Source organism: Rattus norvegicus, chromosome 10 (genome assembly GCF_036323735.1).
Source record: "Rattus norvegicus strain BN/NHsdMcwi chromosome 10, GRCr8, whole genome shotgun sequence".
NCBI lineage: Eukaryota > Metazoa > Chordata > Mammalia > Rodentia > Muridae > Rattus > Rattus norvegicus.
The window spans coordinates 64,290,083-64,311,739 of NC_086028.1; the positions used below are offsets into that span (position 1 = coordinate 64,290,083).

The 21,657-nt window shown below is 47.4% G+C and overlaps 1 long non-coding RNA gene across 1 annotated transcript; it reads right to left on the minus strand.

The window, feature by feature from the left end:
- Positions 1-10,092: 10,092 nt before the first annotated feature.
- LOC134480831 (uncharacterized) lies at positions 10,093-16,350 on the minus strand. The gene is made up of 2 exons (XR_010055693.1): positions 12,578-16,350; positions 10,093-10,856 (listed from the first exon to the last, which is right to left on the minus strand). It is a non-coding gene; the product is annotated as an uncharacterized LOC134480831 (long non-coding RNA).
- Between the last annotated feature and the right edge of the window lie 5,307 nt (positions 16,351-21,657).

Here is a 21,657-nt window from a genome sequence, read left to right on the forward strand (position 1 = left end):
GAACCTCTTTATATTATGCACCCCAGACCCACTTATCTCCCTGTCCCTTCATATCCTCCTTCTGCCCTTGCAACCTCCCCCCACCTCCCAAAAAGAAAACAAAAAGATAGAATAAAAAAATTTTGACATGGAAACTGTAGTGTGTCACACAGTGTATCTTTTCTGTTGTTGTTCATACATCTTTACTTGCAAATGTTCATTGCGATGAGTCATTGGTCTGGTTTAAGGTCTCTGGCTTCTGTAACATAATCTATACCAGATTCTCAGAGGGACTCCTTATGGATGATCCTGATGTTGCCCTGTGTCATGGGGATCTTTGGATTTGCAGGACCGGCCCTTTCATGCACTCCAACAGATCATACATGGGGTAGATGTTAGGGTGGGCCAACTCAATGCCCCGGATCTGGGCCTGAGTGGAAGTTGCCAGCTCTTCTGCACCCTTACCACCAGGACGAGCTCTCCAGCACCGTCCTGGCTAGATCACCCATTGCTGCAGCAAGGAGCAGGGTCAACTCTCCTGCTCCCATGTCCCCAGGGCCAGCTCAGCCATGGCTTCTCTACCAGGGCCAGTTGTACTGGGCTGCCTAGGTGATGTGCAGAGCCCACACTCCCAAATGTTGTAGCCAGTGAGGGGCAGGGACAACTCTCCCTTGTTCAAGCTCTTGGGGTCCTGACCAGTTACTCTGCTGCAATCAAGGTCAGATGTATGGTGCTGCCCAAGTGAGGGGTAGCGTCCACTCCAAATGTGGTGATCGGCCAGGAGCAAGGATAGCTCAGCACAGTGTCACAGACATTTGCATGGTCTTTAGTGGAAACAGGGACTCAAATATTGCTATAGGACCATGACCCAGACATGGCTCCCCAGCATCAGTCTGGACCTGGATGCCCCTCATGGCCTCAAGCGGCAGTGCAGGCCACTCAGATCAGCATGTTCTACCCTACCCCAACCCCCAGGCAGCACAGCCCTCAGATACCCACAAGGTCTCTGGTGGCAGCTCCAGCAGGCATCCTCTTGGCCTTTGGTGGTAACTTGGGCCACAGACATAGACACAGGCTCTAGCTGCAGCAGGACCATGACCCAGACATGGCCCTTGGTGGTATCCCAGGCCAGGACCTCACCATGGCTTACTCATTTCTGCCTGTTTCTCATTGCTGTCAAGTCTCTAGTTCCAAATGTCTCCATGATGTACAAATCCTTTGGCTTGACCTTCTTCTCCTCCCCTCTCCACCAGGCACTCCTCTTCCCCTTGTCTCCATCACATACTCATTCACCATAGCAGCACCCTCAGCAGATGCTCGGGTGTCTTTTTTCTGGCTACTCTGGGCCAACATGGCCAGCACGGGTGCCTTGTTTTGTTTTGGGTTTTGTGTGTGTGTGCGTGTGTGTGTATGTGTGTGTGTGTGTGTGTGTGTGTGTGTGTGTGTGTGTGACAGTTTCTATGTGTAGCCCTAGCTGTCCTAGAACTCACTCTGTACACCAGGCTGGCCTCAGATGAAAGTTGGATTTTTATGCTGACATTTTTATACTTTACCCCCTGAGCCATCTCTCATCCCTGTTCATGGCTGGTTGTTATGTCACAAAGGCATAACTGAGTAATTGGGAAAAGACTACGTGGCTATAAACCTAGAATGTTTATCTGGTTATTGACAGAGTTTCCCCACTTCTGGCCTTGGCTAATCCAGGTCCCTGTATAGAGATAATGGAATTTTAATTGAGGATGCATTTCACCTCTAGAACAATGTCAGCTTATTCTATCTTTCATGGCACCAATGTGGTACCTCTAATTATTTATACCTTTAGTTTGTATCAATAATATTTGTTTGAGATAGTGTCTTATCATGTAGCCCTGGCTGGCCTGGAACTTGCTTTGTAGACCACATGAACTCAAACTATCAGAGATCTACTTGCCTCTGCCTCTCCAGTGCTGGGATTAAAGGTGTTTTATGGTTTTAATGGAGTTCATGTATATCTTCTAATAGATTTAGTCCAAGGCCCATGATGCTTTGATATTACAAATTGTATCATTTAAAAAAAAACTTTAACTGTATGACTGTGTTACCTGTATGTATCTGTGAAGCAAGTGTGTGTGCCTGGTACCTGTACTGAAACTGAAACTGTTACAAATGGTTGTTAGCTTGGGTGCTGGGAATTGAACCCAGGTCCTCTGGAAGAGCATCCAGTACTCTCTCTTTTTTTTAAAAGATTTTATTTATTCATTTTATATATGATGTCACTGTCTTCAGACACACCAGAAGAGGGCATCGGATCTCATTACAGATGGTTGTGAGCCACCATTTGGTTGCTGGGATTTGAACTCATGACCTCTGGAAGAGCAGTCAGTGCTCTTAACCGCTGAGCTATCTCTCCAGCCCCGCATCCAGTACTCTTAACTGTTGAATCATCTCTCCAGCTCCTACATGTTACATATTTTAGCTTTTTATTTTGCAATAATTTCATCCAAGAAAAAGTTGCAAAATTAAAATGAAGAATTCTATGTGCCCTTCATTCAGTGTTGTAATTTAGATATGAAGTGTCACCCAAAGGCTCATGTGTTGGAGACATGGTCCCCAGCCAGTGGAGGGAATCACTGAAAAGTGAATTGGTTTCTTAGTGAACAGACACTATAATCATGGCAACTCTTATAAAGGGCAACACTTAGTGGGTGCTGGCTTACAGTTTCAGAGGTTCAATCCAAAATCATGGCTGGAAGCATGGCAGACATAGTGCTGGAGAAGCCAAGAGTTCTACATCTTGATCTGAAGGCAGCTATGAGAAGACTCTCTTCTGTAGGCAGTCAGGAGGAGGCTCTCTTCATCACTGGGTGGAGCTTGAGCATTAGGATTCCTCAAAACCTGGCCTACATAGTGGAACACTTTTCCCAACAAGGTCACACCTATTCCAACAAGGCCATACCTCCTAAAAGTGCCACCCAAAGGACCAAGCATATTCAAATCACCACAGTTGGGTAGAAGGGCTCCACCATCACTAACAGATTAATCCACAGACAGATTCGTAATTTAATGGCATTTTGGGGAGCTTATGTGAGTCAGTGCCTGGCTATATGAGGTCACTGAATCCATGGCTTGATCTGGGCCTTTTGTGTTTTTTCTTTCTGCTCCCTGGCCATCACAAGGTGAACAGTTTTGTCTCAATATACCCTTTCCCTTCATGTTCTGCCTCATCATGGGCCAGAAAGAATGAAGGAATTCACTGTGAAACCCCAGAAACTATGAGCCAAAATGAATATCTTCCATCCCCAAATTGTTTCTCTCTGGTATCTCATATTGTATTGAGAAACTAACATTCCAGGATTCCCTAAATGTTAGCATTTAATCCTGTCTGTTTTTTTTTTTTACAAAAACACTTACACTCCATAACTAACAAGCAGTACTCCAAACATTTTCAAATATTGCTAATTATATAGAGCTTTCTTTGTATTGGGCTGACAGTTAGTGGCTTTTGTAAATCCACTTGCTGATTTCACCACTGCATTGCCTTGCTTTCCTGTTTGCAGATGTGTTCATGCCATCTGCAAAAGGAAAATGGAAGATCACATTTTTGCTTTCTTTTTAACTTTCTTTCATTTCTTTGTCTTCAGTTATTGCACTGGCTAGCAAGCCGGATGGAATGTTAAGTAGAGAAGTAGAGATGGCAGTTGTCTTTATCTTGTTCTCAAGTTCAGAAGAAGGTGTCTCATACCACTAAGGTGGATGCTAGTGTTTCGTTGATAGTATGAGAAAAGAGATCGACAAAATATCTCTAAAACCCGAATATCTATCAGATAACGTATGCAGCAGTGGAAAGGAAGGCATACTAGCTTCAGCAAAATGCAGCATCTCATCAGTTCAACAGAGTTTTAAGAAGTCCAGGGACTGGGTTAGAGAAATAGCCCAGGAATAAACAGCACTGGTTACTCTTCCAGCTGATGCATTGTTAGAAGATTTGTGTGTGTGTGTGTGTGTGTGTGTGTGTGTGTACATGTAGTATATGTGTGTATACACTGTGCATGTAGGAGCATGTCCAGGGTGTGTTGGATCCCTCAGAATTGGAGCTCCAAGGGGTTATGAACTGACACATGGGTGCTGGGAACTGAACTCAGAGCCCATGAAAGTCAGTTGTCTTACATTCTGAGCTGTCTCTCCGGCCCCAGCAGCAGATGCATTTTAATGACAAAAAAAAAAAAAAATCGTGCTTTACTGGAAGATTCCAAATTCTGTGGGTTTTACATAGAATTCTTTGGTTTCTCTCAGTAGCAGTTGTCAGCATGAGCTGGCCCACATCCCCACACCTCCCACTCCCAAATCCCCAGTTTACCTACAGAGCACACCTGAAAGGTGTCTTTAGACTCCTCGGATCTACCCAGTCACAGGACATCCATGCAATACTTCTCAAACTTTCTCATGACCCAGGCAATGATTCTTTGGTCCAGTTTCAAAAAATATCTCTGACTACCCAAAGAGCCATGGTGGGGTTTGTTTATAGTGATTTCTATGAGTACACAGGCATCTGGACTGTGCTCCTGCCTTGACTTGTGGAAATTCTGACAGCTTCCAGAGGTGTCTATTTACCTAGCCCAAAAATCAGTGGTACACGCTGGATGTCTTCCAGAAAAGGAAGAAGGCCAGTCTGTAGATAACTCCTTGGCGAGTCTGTCGTGGTACCTACAGATTGAGGTACTTGGACAGCCAGTCAGGGACCCATCTAGAAGCTTCCAGAGTTGGCATGAAGTCCCCAGTGTGAGGATTCTCACCTGTTCTGCTTGAAGGTAGTTTACTTATCTCAGCAGCCATCCTTCCCTCTTCCTGTCTCCATCCAGGTTAATATTGGTCATCTGCTATGTGCAGTTGGAGACACCCAACCTGATTAGGAAAGGAAGTTACATGGTGACAGCTACTTTAGAGCCTATGGTGGGACTCTTTCCTCCAAGCATGAAAGCAATTTATATCTTCATTAGAGCAGCCTTGACTCCTTGCAAAAGTCAGCCGAGACCAGCCTGTTGATATCCCTCAAAGAAGGAGGAGGCAGGGGGATCATTTTTAGCCTCTCAACTAAGACTCACTCACTCCCATCTACACCTCCTTCCACCCTAACTCGTATAGCACTCTGCCCCAGCTGCACATGCTCTTGGCAGGTGGTAGATAGAGTACAGTGTGGAACTGAAGAAGAGATGGATTCCATCTGTGCTGGTTGACTTGACTTGTCAAGTTGAGATGACTTAGAACCACCTGCGAAGAGAGTCTCAATAAGGGATTGTCTACCCCGAGTTGGCTGGTGGGCAAATCTGTGAGGAATTATCTTAACTAAGCTAAGAGATGTGGAAAGACCCAGCCTACTGTGGGAGGCATCATTCCCTAGACAGAGGGTTTAAGAGTGGAGAGTTGAGCATAGCACAAGCAAGTAAGTAAGCAAGCAAGCAAGTGAGCATGCAGAAACCCATTCTTTCTGCTCTCGGTTGTGGATGTGATGTGACCAGTTAGTTGTTTGAAGCCCCTGCCTTAACAATCCCACAATGATGAACTATAGGCTATAATCATAAGCTGAAATAAACTCCTTTCTCCCCGATGTTGCTCTTTGTCATAAACGAAACTGGAATGCCCTTTATATATAGCTATGGGGAATTCATCATCCATCCTGGAGCGAGATTTTTTGGTCGGGGTCACCCATGCAGTCCCTCATCTATTCTGTAAGTAAGCCCAAGAAACATTGATTCCTCCATGCTGGACTTTGGTGCAATCATTATTTGGCTTTGGTTTGTCACTGATGCCCTATCTAGGTGAGTAGACATTTGTTCACATCTCCACAGGAAAAGTTCATGCAACAGACCCACTGACATGTGTACATACCTTCAGTCAACCAATGACAGAGGATAATTACAAAGGGAATCTGATCTTCTCTCTCTGGGGCATTCAGGGGTCCAGATTCAGATCCTGCTTTTGCCTCAGTGTTCATTCTCTCCACCACTGGTGGTTTCCTTCTTAACTACCCTGCCCCAGAGTGTGCTGCACCTTTTGGTTTGAAAATGAAGACTCCTTTGTTGAAGGCCTGCCTGGAAGTGGATGTTGAAGAGCTCTGCATCCTTCTCATTCTGTCTGTCCTCCTACAGTTTGGCCTTGCATCTCCAGATCCTTGACCATGCAGCCCCAATATTCCTCCAGTTGTGTCAGTAGTGTTCCATTAACAGGAAATTTTTATCAAGTGGTTTAGAGAGTGTCTTCCACTTTGAATCATAGATATATTAGTATTAAATATTTTTAGATTTGTTTTTTTTAGTGTGTCTTTTGCCAGTTTGCATGTCTGTGATCCATGTGCCTCCCCAGTGCCCAAGGCGTTCAGAAAAGGAACTCTTAGAACTAGAGTTAAGGATGGCTATGAGTCACTACATGGGTGCTAGTAATCAAACCCAAGTCCTCTGGAAGACCAGCCAGTACTCTTAGACACTAAACCATCTCTTTAGCCCCAAACCCCAGTATTTTAAAGTTTCTCCTTGAGGGGGATAGAAAATGGCTCAACAGTTAAGGCCACTGGCTGCTGCTCTTCCAGAGGACCCAGATTTAGTTCACAGCACTCACATGTCAGCTCAAACCTGTCTATAACTCCATTTCCAGGGAATCTGAGGGATGCAGGGGATGCCCTCTTCTGCATTCTTCAGGCACCAGGCGTGTATATAGTCCACTTACAAATGTGCAGACAAAACACTTATATATATAAAATAAAAATACTTCTTAAATAAAATAAAATATTTATTTATTTATTTATTTATTTATTTATTTATTTATTTATTTAATGTGAGTACATTGTCTCTGTCTTCAGACGCACCAGAAGAGGCATCAGCTCTCATTACAGATGGTTGTGAGCCACCATGTGGTTGCTGGGAATTGAATTCATGATCTCCGGAAGAGCAGCCAGTGCTCTTAACCACTGAGCCATCTCTCCAGCCCCATATAAATACTTAAAAAAAAAGGTTTTGCTGAGCCCTGCAGTAAATAGCCTGTCTAACTTCACTGAAACCCCCCAGGGACCAGCACACGTACCTGTGTGCACATCCGTCTATACACACATGTGAGCTGGGTGAGGTAGATTTGAACCTGGACTGTATCAAAAGAACTCACTGGTTACAAACCTGGGATTATATGGTCAATATTTTGGAGGAGCAGTTATGAGGAGTTTGGTGGGAAAAGAAGTGTTTCCTGGAACAGAGTTTGGAAAATTCTGACTGACATAGCACATCGACCTCTAGGCTTGAATCAAAGACTCCATTGTCTGGCCATTACAGAGTCTATTTATCTAAGCTTTGGTGTATCAAAGTAACCTTCTCACGGGGTATTATTAGAATTCAAATAAGATGCAAGTTCTTAATAGCAAAGAGTTGCCGGGTGCTCCTGCACTGGGCACACAAGCCTGCCCCTCATTTGTCAACACCACCCTTGGTGTACCCCTACGTGGTGGATTCTGTCATCATGTGTGACAGTGCTCCCCACCACCTCCACAGCCACCCAGTCCCTGCATGGAGAAGCCAGGGTTTAAACCCAGAGGGCCTAGTCTAAAGTCTAGACCTTGTCCCATTGCCCCTCCCTATTTCCTTCTTCTCTGTGCTCTTCCGTTACCAGGATGCCCTGGGAGTATGGCTCAAGCTTCTACCAATTCATTTCAGCCTTGGTTACTTTAGCCCAAAGGCAATGACGATCTCTGAGCACTTGGGCCACATCAGCGTGGCATGGAAACTCCACACTGACACAGCACAGCTTTCTGACCCTGGGTGTGGCATGACTTTAAGACAACTTGTTCCTACCACAGAATGAGGATGAAGCGGGTGAGGAGGAAGCCCACACGGCATCTGACATCACTGTGGCTACCCCTCCCTTCCAAGCCTGGGCTTATACCTACTCTGAACCGAACTTGCTCTCCAGAACAGACCCACCTGAGGACGCTCCATCAGACCCTTCCTTCCCTTTCCCTTCTTCTTATCTTTAAAGTTTCTAATAGATAAAATGTATGCCTGGTAAATACATCAGATGGTACTGAATGCACACTAAACACTTCGTTGCTCCCAGCTCAGTTCTCCCTCACTCATACCCTGCCTCCCTCCTTGAACCAGACAAGTGCTGGGCTATGCATTTCTGATGTGTAAGAGCATAGAGAATTGCTTGGAGGCTGAGGCGAGAGGATCCTGAGTTCAAAGCCAGTTTAGACACCAAATCAAGACAACATTTATTTAACAGCAACTGAAGAAGACAGGCAAGGTACAGGTGTGTCACATGCCTCTCCACTTCTGCAAACCTGTGATTCTCACCCACTTTTTTTTTTTTTTTTTGGTTAAGGCAGAATCCCAACTACAAGGCTGACCTGAAATTCACTATGTAACTGAGGCTAACCTTGAACTTCTGACCACCCTGCCTCTATTTCCCAAGTGCTGGAATGATAGGCTTACTCCGCCACACCCAGCTAACGCTGTGCTGGAGATGAGCCCCAGGATCCATGCATGCGAGGCAAGCATCTATCAACCAAGCTACATTCTCAGCTCTGTACCTATCTTTTAAAAAGTCCCCTTTTAGTGAGTGTCATGTCTTGCTGTTCTCTGTGGGCACTCACAGAGGACTCCAGTGGTTTTTTCTGGTACACCAGTCATTCAGCTTGGCTAGCCTCACCCACAGGGCCCAGCACTGGGACCCCTGTGTACGTCTACACGTACATATACCCGAGCTGGGTGGGGCAGTTTTGAACCTGAACCACATGATAAAATCCTGAAGTTATGCTGGGAAAGGCTGAAGGCCCAGATGTGAATATGGTAGGACCTCTCTGGACAGCCTGTTTATCTCACTCTGAAAGCTGGGCTCAGACGCCAGCAGGCTCTGGGAGAGGCATCCACAGAGCCTACTCATCAGATAGCATCTTCACCTAAACTTTGCTGGATGAAATTTTCACACCTTGCACATGGTCCAGCGTCATAGAGCCTACCTCACCCCCCTGCTACCCCTGCCTCTCTCGAATCCTCTGCTGCCGTGTCTTCCTCTGGTTCTCTTTCCTCACAGTGTGTCTGCCAGAACAGCCCTTAGGAGTTGTCATCGATGAGGTTTTCTGCCTCCCTCACACCCTGATCTTGAAAGCAAAGGAAGCTGGATGGAGCCCGTGAGATGGGTAAAAGCAATGCTACCAAGCCTGTGCTCCTGGGTTGGATCTCTGGGATCTGTGTGGCAGAAGGAGAATCCACTCCAGCAAGCTGTCCTCTGACCTCGACTCCATGTGCCATGACATATGCATATCCATGTGCACACCCCAAAATAGATGGTAAATATAAACATTTTAAGAGAGAGAGAGGAGAGAGAGAGAGAGAGAGAGAGAGAGAGAGAGAGAGAGAGAGGAGAGAGAATGCCAAGCTCCCAAGAAATTTATGCCTGAAGTGTAATAACTGGAAGCTTGCATAGGTACTGTCAGTTGGAGCAGGCTGACAGGGTCAAGCGGCATTAAATGTGGTGCTGAGTGGGTAAGAGGATGCCTGCTATGCAGTGCCTTGCTGGGAGAAGGTTGGTCCCTGGCGTTGCTACAGTTACACTCAGTACAGTCACTGGGATGGAGAGGGGCTTGGCTCTTTCTCTTTCGGGAGACATCGATTTAGGGCCAGCATTTTAAGAATGGAGGGAGGTAGCTGGCTGAGAGACACTCTCTTCTCCTGTCTTCAGACCTGGGCTTCTCTAAAGTGGTCTTTTGGGGCTACTGAGATGGTTCAGTGGGTAAAGGGGCTTGCTGCCAAGAAAGACAACTTGAGTTGGGTTCCCAATACCCACATGGTCAAAGGAAGGAACCAACCCTGCAGCTTGTCCTCTGCCCTCCACATGCTCATACTGCTGTGCATCTGTGAGCACCCATGGAGTAATAGAACAGCACAAATCTTCTTTAGTTCTTAAAAATGTGGGTGGATGGAGAAGTTGCAAGCAGACAGGTGCACACATCTAAATGGATACAATTTAATCTAATTACACATCTGGAACCACTAACTCCAAGTAGCTGCCTCTTACCCTCTGTCTCCATGAACACTATGTAAATGGAAGAAACAAGATGTAGGCTTATCTTTGCCTATTTATATATACTAGAAATAGAAGCGGTTATTGGTGTTTATTTATTACGGGAAAACAGGGCTGGAGAGAAGGCTCAGGGGCTGAGTCTATGCTGCTTTTGCAGGGGCCTGGAGTTCTGTTCCCAGCAATGAAGTTGAATGGCTCATGATGCCCGTTAACTTCAGCTCTGCACGATCTGTCTTAGTTTGGGTTTCATTACTATAAAGAAACATCACGACCAAGGCAACCCTTTTAAAGGACAACAATTAAGTGGGGCTGGATTAGTCGTTCTGAGGTTCAGTCCATTATCATCAAGGCAGGAGCATGGCGCTGAAGGGTCAGGGAGCACAGGCCTATGTTTCCGTTTGCACATGCGATAATAGACGGTATACAAACCCACACTGGGCTGCATGGTAGCCGTCTGCGTTATAGAGCTGAGATCTCTGCTGTGCGGTGTCTCATTTGGAGGACAGATTACCATGTATTTAGTTGTCTGTTCTCCTGGGAAGGGCACTTGGGTTCTTTCTATTCTTGGAGGAAGGTGGTCTTGTGTGTTGGTGTATGTGTGTGCCAATGCCAATTAGGAATGCACATTCGTATTTTGTAGAGTGGAGGAGTCTGCGCTAGGTTGTGAACGGTTAATGCAGCCTTAGCTGGCACTGCCAGATTCCAAAGTGGCTGGACCAATTCACGTCCCGCCAGTGAGGCTGCTGCACGCTTCGTCACAGTCAGCGGCACTGGCTACTCGTTATAGTTGGCTGGAAGTGCAGCAAATCCACTGCTGGAACTGAGCAGAATCAAAACTGCAAAGAAAATATAATGTGCACTTGTAAAGAAGGAGAGATGCTGGGGCTGGGGATTTAGCTCAGTGGTAGAGCGTTTGCCCAGCAAGCACAAGGCCCTGGGTTCGGTCCTCAGCTGGGGGTGGGGTGGGGGGCGGCAAAATAACAAGAAGGAGAGATGCCTCACCAGGAAGCTACAGCTCCCCTGAGCTGAGCCTAAATATGCAAAGTAAACCAAAGCCAGCCGGATCTTTCTCCTCAGTGTCCTAGCTTCCTGGAGTCTTCCTTTACCTATAGTATGTTACTAAGACGCTGGACATTGCCTGGAAAATGCCACAGAAAAAGCAAGTCCCTGATTTCAGATACTTCTGCTCATCACCCTGTAACCCCACCATCACCACCCCTTCACCCCGTTTTGAAAACGAGAGGTGCTTTTCTCCAGATGAGACCTCTACCCCATTTTTCCGAAACTGGACTTGAATAAACTGTTTCTTCCACCAGTTTCTGTCTCCCAGTTTGCTTGGGTAGAGGATTCAAATAGGAGGACTCCAGGCACTGGTACCAACATGGATTCTAGCTTGTAGTTTCCTGACAACTAAGAAAGGCAGCATGGCGCCTTTCGATTGACTGTTGGCCACTGTGTAGTTTTTAAATGTCTTCTTCCTCTTCCTCCTTCTCCTCTTTTTTCTTCTTCTATGTGTATGTATGATGGCGGTGGCGGCAGCGGTGGTTGTGTGTGTGTGTGTGTGTGTGTGTGTGTGTGTGTGTGTGTGTGTGTGTGTGTAGATAGGGTTTTATTATAATAGTCCAAGCTTATCTCAAACTCATGGCAACCCTTCTGCCTTGTCCTCCAAAGTGCTGGGATTACAGGTGTAAACCACCATACTTGGCTTGAAGTGAAAGTTTTCTCCTTGAAGTTGGATGCTTTTCAGCTCATGGCATCCATTTGTCACAATGGGGAAGGCTGAGGCAGTGCGCGGCAGTGGCAGTGTGTGGTGGAGGCTACTTACGCTCCAGTGGGTCAGGAAGTTCCCTCCCACTCACCAGTAGCTGGGTGAGTAGTTAATATCCATGTACTGTATCTTCCTTCCATCTGCTTCTTCCTTCTTTCACAGAGTCCCACCGTGTAGCCCAGACTCAGCCTCCTTAGTGCTAGAATTACAGACCTTCACACCACACCTACTAGCTACCTAGCTCAGCCTCTCTCTCTCTCTCTCTCTCTCTCTCTCTCTCTCTCTCTCTCTCTCTCTCTCTCTTCCTCCCTCCCTCCCTTCTTTCCCCCATCCTCCCTCCTTTCAGTGATAAGGATCAAACTCAGGATCCCACCATGGCTCTCCTTTTCCTCCCTCACTTCCTCTCTTCCCCCTCTCCTCCCTCTCCTCCTTCTTTTTTTTTTTTTTTTTTTTTTCAGAGCTGGGGACCGAACCCAGGGCCTTGCGCTTCCTAGGTAAGCGCTCTACCACTGAGCTAAATCCCCAGCCCCCCTCTCCTCCTTCTTAACAGGGCCATGCTTCATAGACCTGGCCAGTCTGGAGCTTGCTGTACAGATCAGAACTGTCCTTGAGCTCTCGAGCAACCCTTTTGCTGTCTCGTGAATTCTGGACTCACAGGCATGTTTGTCCATCATGGCCAGCTATTACTTTCATGATAATATCTCTTGATGAAGTCTTTAACTAGGTCCACCATTGCAGTCTTTTCTTTTATGGCTGTGCTATGTACATCCTATCTAAAGCATCGCTAACCTGCGCTGGAGTCCTGAAGACGACTCGCCATGTTCTCTTCCCAGAGCTCTCTTTGCCTTTATCTCTGTGCTTGTGATTCCTTCCAGAATGGAGTCTTGGGTTAGTTGTGAGGTAGGGGTCAAAGCTCAAGAGATTCCATCTGGAAAGCAACCATTCTAGAACCATTTAATGAAAAGACTTTTCCTCCCGTGAATGGATACAGTGTGGAGATGTGGTTGGGGTTTTGGTGCTGAGGCTGGAAAAGCTGGAGATTTCCAAGAAACTTCCAGAAAAAAAAAGATTCCAAATTCAAGTTAACATGTTTTCATTACTTGCTGTACTTTGCAGGCTGCACTTATGGTCATAAGGGAATCTGTAACCCACAAGAGATTCCAACCAGTTTGTGCTGGCAGTGGTGGCAACTGGGAACGTCCCGTCTAATCCCAGGCCTCACACTGTTTATTTTTGTCAGGAATAGAGAACGTGTGTGGGCTCAGGTTCCAAACACATCTCACCAAGAACTCAAATTTTCCAGACAGATGTCTTCTTACCAGGACTTTCCTGGCCTCTTCCAGAGCTTCTTGCTGCTATGTGAATCTAGGCGGCCACTCTGTCATCTGCAAGGGACAAGACAGCTGCTTGCTCCTGGTCCCAGGATGAAGTGGAGAATGTGTGTGATCCCTCACCAATTCCACTACAGGAGCAATGTGTATAGGGACGTGGACTTGGCTAACCCAGATTGGGATGAGAGATGCAGCTCTTAGAGCAGAATAAGCAGGTTACTCCTGAACACCAGCCCTCAGACTGGCTTCACCTGGGCATAAGACACCTTCAGATCCAGCTCCATTAACCCGGGTGTATCCTTGGGGTCCAGTGACATTAACGAATTATTTCTTCTCTGCCATGTTAATTCATTCACTCAACAACTCTTTGTGAAGGTACTGAACCAAGTACATCAGTATGCGGGACAAGCTCCCTTCTCTAGGGGCTTTCGTTCTAGAGGGGCTGGGAGGAAACAGCGCACAAGAGAACAAACTATCCAAGGTGGGAGGCGGAGCTCTGGGGAGGATGCGCAGAGTCAGGGGATGAGGAGGGTCAGGCAGAAGGGCTGGGATTTTTAAATAAGGACGGCGGTGGGGAGACCAGGGTGTGACAGGCTGGTAGCACACTTCCCCGCTGTATGTTACATCTGCTGCTACAAAAAATGAATGAGCGAGGGAACAAATGGATAAGCAAATAAAAATAAATAGGGATGGCGGAGTTGGCCTCCACAGGGAGGTAATGCATAAACAAAGATGGCACGTGGTTGAGTTGTGGGTCATTTAGAGGAAACGTTGTTCCTTCACAGGTCAACTGCAGAGGCCCCAAGCATGGGCTTACCCCAACATTAGGGTGATGCTAAAGCTTAGTGGAGTAAAATGGGGGTCTCTAGCCTTCCCTTCAACTCGCTTTAGTTGGGTACCAGTTGCAGATCAGCCTCTCACGCCCACCACCTTGAGAACCCAAAGTTTGAACTCTCCAGCTATTTAAACAGGAACTGGACATCTTCAGAAGCCCTTCCCCCACCTGCTGTGGCAGAAGAGATAGAACTGAGGATGGATTGGGCCTCTCTAGTGTCAGAACCCCAGGGGTGCCCCTGGAATGAAATTGACTTGGAACATGTTCACTCCAACTAGCTTCATTTCATCCATAACCCCTGTCTTGGCTAGTCTTTGATGGGCATTTTAATTAAGTCCTGAAGAGTCCTTTGTCTCCAAGGGGGATTACAGCCTCTTCTCCCTCCCATTTTTATCCTGCCCAGACAGGAATGTACCTCCTTCTAAGCAGAGTACCGGTCAACAAGCCCCTCCTCCCCAAGGCGCAGAGAGACTTCGTCCTCCTGGCCCCAGACATTGCTCTGTAATAGCATAGGTAGATTTGCTGCATGGATCAGGGAGTGGTCATCAAGCCTGTTACTGAGGCCTTCAAGCCATAACCACCACAAGAGGCCATAGGTGTAGCAAGCTCCCTCGTTCCATGGTGAAATTTGCATGCCACGTGCGACAGACAGGTAGGCTCTTGACCCTGGAGCTGCCATTCACTAAAGGCGCATGAAGCTGGCGAAGGCATTCTTTGCTCTTTCCCAGGGATCTTAGCCACGCTCTTGCCACCCCCTCCCCCATGCAGAAGCCCCGTGAGGCTGCTAGCAGGGCATTTCAGACCTCAAGCTCCCTTCCTTCCATTTCATTTGCTTTTGTATTTTATCATGGAACTGGAGGCTTCCACGGTAAAGCAGGAGCACCCATGTTGGACTGTACTGGGGCTGCAGACGAAGGGTTTACACTCTTCCTGCTAGTGTGCCTATTACAGATAGGGACCTCCCAAGGCTCTGAGGACAAAAGGAGCCTGCACAGTTGGGAACATACAACCTGTCTACGTCGATCCATAGCCACCCAGTTCCTTTACATCATCAGGTCTAACCCTAGGCTACCTGTAGCTTTGTTCACAGCTCACATTCCAACACCTTGCCAGCACCCCACTACCTGTGTCTCTGCTGGAGGGCTTTTCCAAAACCACAGAAGGCAGGTCTGTCCACAGCAGGCCTTGAGGAATTAGCGGTCCCTGCATCAGCCTACGTCTATGATGCTCTAGAATGGTTGGAAACAAAGGCCAATGCCACCCTGAAGACGGGACCACTCAGTCCTGTGCACCGCATCCCTTCCTTGTGGGCTGCACTCTGTCTGCCTGTTGGTAGATGGTCTACATTGCACCCCTCCTGACTATATGTTTCCACCCCGTTTCCCACTCCCCTACCATTTTTACCTTCCAGATACCCTACCTGCACCTGACCTTGAGCCTTCAAACCTCAGATGTCACCTGGTTACTAGTCCTCAACCTTGAGGGCCAGTGGAGAGCAGGCAAGAGAGCTGATGGGGTGGGGTGTTGATAAGAAACTGGCCCTTAGCTGGGGACAGAGCACTCACCATCTACCTGATGTGAATCTGTGAGTTTGATCACAGCACTGAAATAAAATAAAAGAAATTAGCCCTTAGAGGCATACCTGGCTGAACCCCTGCCACTAGCTGTCAGGCTGCCTGCCACATACAGTCTGTAGCAGTCCGTGCCAGCAGCACGCAACAGTCTAGGGACTTAACAAGCAAGAATTAACCACCTCCTGGTCCACCCTGGGCTACTGAGCCCAGGATAGCTGCCTGGGCATTTCCAACAAAAACCCCACCTCTTCCACCAACGCCAAGTCGTCTAAGATGACAAAAAAAGGAGACTTTGGTTGCAAAAGTTTGTGTGACTCAGGCCCGTGGCTGGTCATCCAACAGATGACATGGGCTCAGAGGCTGCTGCCCAGAAAGGGAGGGCAGGTATGGGGCTCCTAAATGAGTCAGAAAGCTCCTTTAAAAGTTGCTATGCAGTGCCTTTTCCCCTTTTGACAGATGAGTAGGATGGGTTGAAGTGGGACACATGACACGCATAGGTCACACAAGTGTGGAAATGTTTCCTCTACTTCCCCCTGGCATCCTGTTTTCATAATTAGGCATTTCTGCATTTCCTTTATTTATGTGTTCCTGTGAGTACACATCTGTATGCATAGATGTGTGTGTGTCTTTGTGTATAGATGTGTTTGTGTGTTATAGGTGTGTGCATGTATATGTATGTACAGGTGTATATGTATGTATGTGTAGATGTGTGTATGTATAAGTGTGTATATGTGTATTTGTGTATATAGGTGTTTGTATGTACGTGTGTATGTGCACACATGTAGGTGTGTTTGTATGTGTGAGTATAGGTGTGTGTGTGTGTGTGTGTGTGTGTGTGTGTGTGTGTGTGTGTGTGCATATAGACCACAGGGCAACCTTCAGAAGTCAATTCTTTCCTTCCACCATGGGATCTGGGGATCAAACTCAGGTTCTCAGGCTTAGCTGAAAGCACCTTTGTTTCTTAAACCGTCTTGTCAACCCCTTAGGTAACTATATTGCTGAAAAGCATTTGTCATTGTTTTTTTGAGACATTTATCCCATCCTGGAAGAACTTCAGAGGCTCTTAACTGACAACAAGGAAGCTCAGAGGGTTCACGCAAGACAACTAACGAGGCATAGCCACTTACGGAAAAGTCAAGTACGCATTGCCACTTACGGAAGGTTGAAGACAGCCATGACACCAACCTCTTGCCTTAGCTTCCTAGTGCTGAGATTATAGGTTTTTGCCACCAAGCCTGGGCTAAACTGTCTTCTTCTATAAGTGCAGAACCAGTCAATTGCCAGAGACAACGATCATCACATCAAGAGATATTTCAATTATCAAAAATTAATATGCCACATGTCACTTATGTCCCCTTTGTATTGCTTTGGGATCATTGATCATTCTGTGAGAAAGCTGTTATCTGACCACGAAGAAGCTAAGGCATGCTCACATGCTGACCCCAAAATTATGTCATCAGTCGGGGAATCTGCTGAGTGCCTACTGTGTGCAGGGGTGTTCACAGTACACCGTAGGCAGCTGTATACCACAGCTGTGCCACCAGTTACCCATGTGGTGCAGGCATCCAGGAGGCTGAGAGAAGAAAGCAGTGGGAAGGAGCCTCACAAGAGGATCTGGGGACAGAAACTAGGACCTGGGAGCCCTCACCTCATTTAGTCCCCTAAGTCCCTCATGGAAGCTTGCCGGTTCTACTTTTTCAGTTGAAGAAACTGAAGCTGGGGCTGGGATGGAGGGATTCAGCCAGGTTTACCTGCAGGGCGGGACTGGAACATAGGCCACAGTGAGCTCTTGGGCCATCTGCACAGAGGAGCCAAATGGCAATGCTTACAGAAATGTCAGGCAGCCAGCTATGGCACCACTGCTGACTGCTGTGGCTGGTCTGAGCTAGGGATGCTCTGGAAGCCAGTAGGCAACCTGAGGACCATGTGACATGGCCTTCAAGAAGACTCTGCAGGTTCACAAACCCTCTTTTGTTGTTGCTGCTGCTGATGTTGTTAAGATAGGGTCTTGCTGTGTAGTTTAGGTTGGCCTTGAACTCACAGCAATCTTTCTGCATCTACCTCCCAAGTGCTGGGATTGTTCAAGATCACCCTTGGTACATAATGAGTTCCAGGCCAGCCTGGGCTACATGAGACCTTGTCTCAATAGACCAACTTACCAAACAAACAAGTGAAGAAGAATTTCAGGTGTGGATTGTACCTGTTCTTAAGGGCATCTGAGTGGTATAGCCTGAGACCAAGGGTCACAGGGGTACAGTGCCTCACAGAGGATCATCTGTGAATGCCCTGACGTTGGAGTGTGAAATATTCATCTGTGATCTGTGAACCAGCAGACTCTCCTGCTCCCCGAGCCTCAGTGTTTCCCCCTCCTACAAAATGGGACAATAATATAACCTTACCTGTTGTCCTGAGACTGGGTATCATGCCATGGTCAAGCAGTGTGTTGATCACAGGTGTCATTTGAGTGGAACACTGCTAGAACCATGGGAAAACTGGATGACCATGGCAGATGCTCTTCCTCTTGAGGCCTGGGTAGCATGGGCAGAAAGCCTGCACAGCCTTCCAGTTTCACCAAGAGGATTCAAGGAGATGACCATGCTGAGTGTGTCTTTACAGGCTTCCCATAAATACACACACAGTTCTAGGTTTGAATCCTGGATCTGCTCCTTCTCCCCTCAGGGACTCAGTCCCCACTTGTCTAGGGGTGCAGATCCCTCTGCAAATTGAAAGTGAGGGTAGTACTTTGCCAAGGCAGGCTCTGGGAGGCAGCTCCTTTGTCCCCCACCTGAATAAGGACTCTGCCTGCCAGCATTTCTCTTTACAGTGTCACACAGAACTGCCACCAATGGAGGCACATTAGGCAGATCCACTTAGCTGTTACCACTCTCTCAGTCTCACCTCTACTGTGTGAACTCTTGCAGTGAAGTGGACACACAAGTCAGGAAGTCCTCTGGGCGTCAGCAAGGATCCTAGGCCTCAGATCTGAGTTAAGTCTCAACTCTACCGCTATAAGCTAAGTATGTTGGGCCAGTGGCCCACTTTCCACGTTCCTTTTATGAAATCAGGGGAACAGCAGCAGCTGTGGGTAGAGGGCTCAACAATGAGTGGAAAGCCAGGCTTAGCTATATTCCCTTGGCAGCATTCAGGACATGGAGCGTGTAAGCATTCCAACGATTGAAAATTATTACCTAGGGGTTATGCCAAGAGAGGCAGTTGAGGGGTACCAGGGTGCAGGCCTTGAACCCAAGTTACCTTCGGGTCTTGTCCTGTCTCTCAGAATATATTTGAGAGGTTGGAGAGGGAAAAGAAAAGACACTAGTTATGAACTGGGACTTTGCCTGACTTCCCCAATTCTCAACATTACGTGAGACTAGTCACAGTAGCTCTGAAAGAACTGCCACGTCGAAAGGGCAGGGACCTTTAAGTGCCCTGCTCAGCAAGTCTTAGCTATGTGGCCCCTGGTTTGTTTTTGTTTTAGATTATATTTATGGGTGGGGGTATCTGTACATGAGGTCAGGTGTTCACGAAAGCTAGGGGAGTCAGATCTCCTGGAGCTGGAGTTACAGGTGGCTATGAGCTAGCTCAGATGACGGCTGGAATTCGAACTTAGGTTCTCTTGTAGAGCAAATACATACTCTTAACTGCTGAGGTATCTCATCAGCCCTCTGGCTGCTGTGTGGGTTTTTTTTTTTTTAATTTTTTTTTCCAGAAGGAACTTTGAAGCTGCTGATCACAGAGGGCTAGCACATGTCACCTCCAGATCCTGTCAGGGACAGATCCATTTTATTCGATAGACACCTACCCTAGGATGGAGGGGCTGAAGGACTCCACAGTTTGGGTGTTATTGGTGCCATGCCTGAGATGCCTAGGTGGTGGGGGAGGAGGGCATTTCTCCCTGGCTGTCTACGTTGGGGCTCCTACTGCTACCCACAAGGGGCCTACCTTTCTCCACCTGCCCTTCAAAGTGCACTTGGATTTTGCCCCCGCAGAGCTCACCTGCTGTATCCATCATCGGGAGAGGCCCAGGAATGCTGCCTGTTGGGTGAGCAGCGCCAAGGGAAGGTGGCTTTTCAGGCCCAGAAGCTGTGGGCAGTTGGGAGAGGGGAACCCGTGATAATCTCCATCAGCCTTGGACCTGCTGACAGAAGCACGTGGGGGGGGGTGTAGCAGAAACTCATGGTGTCTTCTGCCTCACAGGCTGGATGCTTTGTGACTGTGGTGAGTCTCTCAACCTCTCTGTGCCACCGTGGTCCTTATTGATATATTTTTTTTACTCTCCTCCTCTTTATGTTCAACAGTGGAATCGCGGGGCTGTCCACAGAACACCCTGAACAGAGTGTGTTCTTGCCTCCATGGCTTTCCCATTCCCAGAATCTACCAACTGTTGACCAAAAAGAGAAAAATTTAAACTGTATCTCTAGTGAACACATACAGACACTAATCCCTAAATAATATGGTATAGCAATATGACACGTGTCATTTATTCCGAATTTGGTGTTAAAAATCATCTAGAAATGATTTAAAGTATTTGGGAGGAGGGGCTGAGCTGTGGTTCAGTAGGTAGAGGGCTTGCCTGGAGTGGATGAGGCCTTAGGATCTATCCAGCGCTCCACACCAGCTGGAAATGGCCGCACACGATAATCTCAGCCCTCAGGAGGTGGGGCAGGAAGACAAAGCTTCAAGGCCATCCTTGGCTTTGTAGTGACCACACTGGCCTGTGTATGGGTTACTTAGGAGGACAGGAAGGTCAAGTCCTACCTGGGCATAGAGGGGACAGAAAAACAGACAGTACAAACACGATCTAGGGATGTCTCTCAGCGATAGAATGCTCACTTAGCATGGAGAAGACCCTGAGTTCAACTCCCAGGTCACACACACAAAAGAGAGAGGTGAACTGGTGGCCAGTGATGTGACAGGCGAGTGGTTGCTGTCACTCTTTGTCATGGGAATGGTCCAGTGTAGAGTGGAGCTTTTCTGAGCCTACACAGTTGATCTGAGGTGGAACTGTCGCTAGAATCCAGGACCCTTCAGGTTTGTCCAGATATGTCCTTAAAGCCTGGTGCTCAGGGGACACAGTCATCAGGACCCAAGTCCTGTCCCCTGCATCAGTCACCACGGTTGCTGGAAGGTGTGTTGGAAAAGCACCAGAGGAGACATTGCGGCTAGCATTCCAAAAGCTGGTACATGACCAAAATGCAAAAGAGACTGGTAAAAAGGAGAAATGGTCACCAAGCCCTTACCCTGAGCCAGCCCATCAGAGCCCTAGCTGGCATCCACCATTCAGGTAACAACACAGGCTCACCTAACCTCCAGGCCACTGGGTCTCTTGCCTCCAGAGAGTGAAGAGTCAAAAGGCCATGGCTAGTCACCACAGAAAGGTAGCCCTAAGCACTGTGCTTTGGGTAGTGAGCTTCACACAAGCCTAGGTTTCTTGTTGAGGGACACTAGCAGCACAGGACAAGGCCAGGTAGATGCCCCCCACCTCCCAGATGTACGTGTCTAAGAGGGCCAACAGGGCACAGTGTTGAGACAAGGATACTCCACACACATCCAGGAGCCTCGCTGCTCATAGCCCCAAATCTCTTGCCACAAGAACAGATATTTTGGACCTATTAAATAACAAAATTCAGCCAAGTATTCCAAAGCAAAGTAGATGAGACTCCGGAAGGTTCTACAGATGGAAAGTTATAGTATCTGTTTCACAGAGTCCAGGGGTTGATTCATATAATTTGTCGCAGGCATAGCTGTAATATTTGGAAGCATTAACAGGGGCTAGGGGTCCCATTGTGGCAAACTTCTAAACCTAGTGTAGTTGCTCCTGTATGTATCCATCCTCTGAGCAGTGTGGACCAAGCTTCTTCAGGGGCAGGCCATCCACATCACTCTAAACTTTAATCGTCCATTCTTTTTTCTAGACTTCACGCTCCCCATTAGAAGCTCAGTCTTTTCCAAGTATTGGGGTGGGGGTGGGGGTGGGGGTGGCTTTCCTGGATGAAGCCTGAAGGGAGGTCGACTTTGATATACTGAAATTCATAAGCTCTGTGTGTGCGTGAGCGCGCGTGTGTGTGTGTGTGTGTGTGTGTGTGTGTGTGTGCATATGTGTATATGAGAGTGTGCAAGTATTTGTAG